General features: G+C 43.9%; 1 pseudogene; it reads left to right on the forward strand.

Annotated features, from left to right (window-relative positions):
- The first annotated feature begins 483 nt into the window (after positions 1-483).
- On the forward strand, positions 484-1891 carry LOC101614075 (annotated as a pseudogene).
- Positions 1892-5167: the final 3276 nt, after the last annotated feature.

Below are 5167 nucleotides of genomic sequence, written 5' to 3' on the forward strand. Positions count from 1 at the left end.
CCTTTGGCTTTGCAGGCAAGTTCCCTAACTGCTAAGCCATCTCTTCAGCCCTGCTATTTTTAAAATCACTTCACTATCTTGTTTTCAGTGTCAAGAAGTGGCATTGTAACTTCCAGAGTGTTGGCTTTTTACTGACGTGTACATGTTGATTTCACCAACTAGCCAGTGTCTCATGGTCAGGTACCAGGATTTAGCCCCACTTTCTTAACATGTCTTTGGGAATGAGCTACTAGCAAAAGCATTAGCTTGGAAGCTGATTAGAAGTGAGCCCCAAATCAGGTTTGCATTTACCTATTAGAAAAAATGTAAAAACTGCATATATTTCCTTATTTTGAAATGGGGATGATTTTCGCTATATCAAAATTTATTGTAATACTCTTTTAAAAAATATGGGACAAGGTCCACGGCTTGGCGCGGTCTTGGGTTGCAGTGGCCGCCGCTCCTGTCCTTGCCGCAGCTCTCTCCCTTCCTTCCCTCCCCGCCGGATCCCAGAATTCACCTGCTATGGCTTTACTCACAGCGGCAGCCCGCCTCTGGGAGCCAAGAATGCATCCTGCCTTGTCCTTGCGCCCGCCATGCCAGTGTTTCTTCCTCGAATTTGAAAGATGTGCTGGCCAATCTGATACCTAAAGAGCAGGCCAGAATTAAGACCTTCAGGCAGCAACATGGCAAGACAGTGGTGGGCCAAATCTCCATGGACATGATGTATGGTGGCATGAGAGGCATGAATGGACTGGTATATGAAACTTCAGTTCTTGATCCTGATGAGGGCATCTGTTTCCATGGCCACAGTATACCTGAATGTCAGAATCTGCTGCCCACGGCTAAGGGTGGAGAAGAACCCCTGCCTGAAGGTTTATTTTGGCTGCTGGTAACTGGTCAGATACCAACCGAGGAACAGGTATCTTGGCTCTCACAGGAGTGGGCACAGAGAGCAGCTCTGCCTTCTCATGTGGTCACCATGTTGGACAACTTTCCTAACAACTTACACCCAATTCTCGGCTCAGTGCAGCCATTACAGCCCTCAACAGTGTAACTTTGCCTGGGCATATGCTGAGGGTGTCCACCGAACCAAGTACTGGGAGTTGATTTATGAAGACTGTATGGACCTGATTGCCAAGCTACCATGTGTTGCAGCAAAGATCTACTGGAATCTTTACCGGGAAGGAAGCAATATTGGGGCCATTGACTCAAAGTTGGATTGGTCCCACAATTTCACCTATAGGCTATACTGATGACCAGTTTACTGAGCTCATGCGTTTGTACCTCACCATCCACGGTGACCATGAAGGTGGCAATGTAAGTGCCCATACTAGCCACTTGGTGGGCAGTGCCCTTTCAGACCCTTACCTGTCCTTTGCAGCAGCTATGAATGGGCTAGTGGGGCCTCTGCATGGACTTGCAAATCAGGAAGTACTTGTCTGGCTAACACAACTACAGAAGGAAGTTGGTAAAGATGTGTCAGATGAAAAGTTACGAGACTACATCTGGAATACACTTAACTCAGGGCGGGTTGTACCAGGCTATGGCCATGCAGTACTAAGAAAGACGGATCCACGGTATTTATGTCAGCGAGAGTTTGCTCTTGAACACCTGCCTAATGACCTCCTGTTTGTTGGTTGCTCAACTTTACAAGATTGTGCCCAATATCCTATTAGAGCAAGGAAAGGCTAAGAATCCTTGGCCCAATGTAGATGCTCACAGTGGAGTACTGCTCCAGTACTATGGCACAACGGAGATGAATTACTACGCAGTCTTGTTTGGGGTGTCACGGGCACTGGGGGTGCTGGCACAACTCATCTGGAGCCAAGCCCTGGGCTTCCCTCTAGAAAGGCCCAAGTCCATGAGCACAGATGGTCTGATGAAGATTGTGGTCTCTAAGTCAGGGTAGAATGGATTTTGGGAGGAAACTGACTACAAGAAAAGGAGGAAATTTAAAAATAAAGTATACTTTTATTTTCAGGGGGCCTTTGAAGACTTAGGATTAAATTGTATCTGAGGCACTGAAAATGTTTGAAGTTAAAATATAAATTAAGACTTTCAAAGATGAAGTGACCCCATTCTTCCCTATCCAGTGCCCCTTTCCCTGCCTGGTATGAGCTGTAGGATGTCCAGGATTAGTGCATGTGGTATGGGTTAGATTTGGCCACCCCATCTCTAGAGAGAGTCTGGCTTCTTTCTCCTTAAGTCCAAGCAGGTTCCAAGACACTGTAGTCACGCTGAAGATTCTGCTTCCACTCTGTGCATCCTTCCAGATCAACACACCAGGCCTGTGCGCCTCGTTCCCAGAGGAGTCGTATTGGGTTGTCAATTCTGTCAGTTCCCACAGCCCTTGAACATGCACAGAGGTTGGTTATCCTGGCATGCTTTGGCAATATTTTTATGCTACCAGGTTGCCACAATTGCATGGCATTTATTATGACTGGCATTTGATGTTTATTTCTTTTTTTGTAATTCTCCCATTAAAATTAAAGTCTTGGATTGTTCTGATTCCAACTCTATTAAAACCTCCAGACTTTCTACCTGCTGTGCCTCAAGCTGAGGATGCTCTGGGTCTCGCCCTGTGGGTCTCTATTGGGTCCTCTTTCAGCAGGTCTTTGTGACTTGTGGTTTCTCCAGTAATTTGGCTTTATCAGTGCTTAATGTGAACTAGGCCTTTTCTTTCCATGGAACATAAGCCACTACTCTGACCTTGTTTTCTCCTGTTACTGTGCTACGGCACATAGGACAGGGGCTCAGGAATGACCAGCCCCTTCATGTTCTGGTCCCAGGGGTTCTAGCATTTCTTTTTGAACAAGAAATGATTCAAAATTGGATTATGGTCCCCTTTAAATATCGGATGGTACTAGAATTGGGGACATTCAAACTAGTAAACCTCCCATTCTTATCTCATACCAGAAAAAAAATGTTCTTATTTATCAAAGTCTTTCTCTTGCCCCTTCTGTAAGAGGTCACAGTACAGTGCTTATTTTAGCAACCCAATTTGCACAGATTTTCAGTGACTCAGAATGCTCTACTGCCTTTTCTTTGAAAAAGGGTTGAAATACACTCCTGCTGTGCCCCTCCTTCTCCCAAAAGTCTTGCCTGCATTTGTGTGGAACCCAAATCCCAAAAACATGATGCTGAGATGAACACACTGTAAACCCCTGGGTAATTGTTAACTAATGATATAGACTTCAGGTTGTTCTGTATAAAATAAAAATAAATGCTTTTATTAACAATGAAAAAAAAAATATGGGACAAGATGGACTGTGGAAATGGCTCGGCCGTTAAAAGTGCTTCCTGTGCAGGACTGATTGGTATTCAGACACCCAGAACCCATGTGCAGTAATTTGAATAGGTGTCCTCAATATATTCAGGAGTTTTAATAAAGTTTCTTGGAATTTCAGCTGCCACTGTGGGCAGATCCTAGGTTCTAGCCAGAGGTGTGTTTGGATGTGGATCTGAATTCCAGCTTCAAGGTATGCAAATTGCTGGAGCTCTGCCTGGAGTTGCTGGAGTGTGCTTGCTAATGGTGCTGGGCGGGGCTGGGGGAGGCGGCTCTCTCTGCATGGACCTGAGAAAGGGGGCCAACTTCTTCAATTATGGAACTTCCCCTGGGTCTGTCAGCTTCAAATAAACCTTTCCTCCTATAAACTTGTGCCTGATTTAAAAGTTCATCTCAGCAGTGTGAAGCTGACTAGGACACCATGTGAAAACTGGACACAGGTAGCAGTCTTTAATGTCAATGTGCATATGAAGATGGTAGGTGGAGTCAGAGAATCCCAAAACCTGTGGGCCAGCTAGTCTGGCATTCAGAGCAGCAAATAACCAGACAGACCACCCCCACTCAAATAAAGTGGAAGGCAGGACACTGAGGTTGTCTTCTGACCTACACACACACACAATGGGACAAGAGCCAGTCATGGTGGTTCATGCCTGAAATTCCAGCATTTAGTACTGTGAAGCATGTTGAGTGCCATGAATTCAAGAATGGCCTGATCTACATAGGGAGTTCCAAGCCAAGTTGGACTAGATAGTGAGACCCCAATTAAAAAAAAAAAAAAAAAAAAAAGAGGGCTGGAGGGATGGCTTAGTGATTAAGGCCTATGCCTGCAAAGCCAAAGGACCCCGGTTCAATTGCCCGGGACCCATATTAGCCAGATGCACAAGGGGGCACACCTGTCTGGAGTTTGTTTGCAGTGGATGGAGGCCCTGGAACACCCATTCTCTCTCTCTTCCTCTTTCTCTGTCAAATAAATAATATATATATATATATATATATATATATATATATATATATATATATATATTTTTTTTTTTTAAGGAAAAAAAGAAAAGAAATCTGGGACAGGACTTGTATATTAGTTAATATTCTTTAGGTTGTAAGAAAAATGAAAAGATTCTAGGTAGGTTTAAATAAGCTCTTGTAGTCAGTCAGTCTCTCTCTCTCTCTCTCTCTCACTCTCTCTCTTAGAAGAAGGCATTACATACCTTGAAAAGTACACATTCCAGGGCAATGGTGGAGTTCTTCGCAAGAGGATTCCATGGCTGCAGCCACTCTCCTTGTTTTACATTTAAATTACCGTGAGAGAGAAACCATCGTGCTCATCTTGAGTTAGATATTGGCAAATCTGTCAGCTTTGGTCAGGAGGTAAGAATATATTTGCAAACGCAGCCTTGGGGACCCACTTTGTGTGTCCAAATGGGGTTCACTCACAGACAGGGGGAATTTTGGTGAGCTCAGTTTTGACATGTTGACTCCATCCACATTTAACTTTTTCTTACTTTAATCCTCTATTTAGTTTTAGGCCAAACAGAAGCTGATTCATCCCAGGAAGGATAATTTGGGTGCCAACTGAGATCATATATTGGTTTTTAACATTCATCTCTTGGGCATTAAAACTTTTAAATAATCATTTCAAGTCTTGGTTAGGAAGCAGTAATTTGCAAGTGAATCATTGGGTAATTGAGTATATTTATGAGAAGCCCTGGTCTCCATATACCCAGAAGGCTTTTTGGATTCCTTATGGGCCACTTGCTAAAGAAATGGCAATGTACTTAACTGCAGGTCAAGAGTATACATCGCGTCCCTTGAGTTAGCATCCCATTACCACGAGGCATTATCACTGCAGCTAAATTAAGGTCAAAGCTATCTTTCAAAATAGCCATCTTTAGAATGACAGTG

Source organism: Jaculus jaculus, chromosome 2 (genome assembly GCF_020740685.1).
Source record: "Jaculus jaculus isolate mJacJac1 chromosome 2, mJacJac1.mat.Y.cur, whole genome shotgun sequence".
Classification (NCBI taxonomy): Eukaryota; Metazoa; Chordata; class Mammalia; order Rodentia; family Dipodidae; genus Jaculus; species Jaculus jaculus.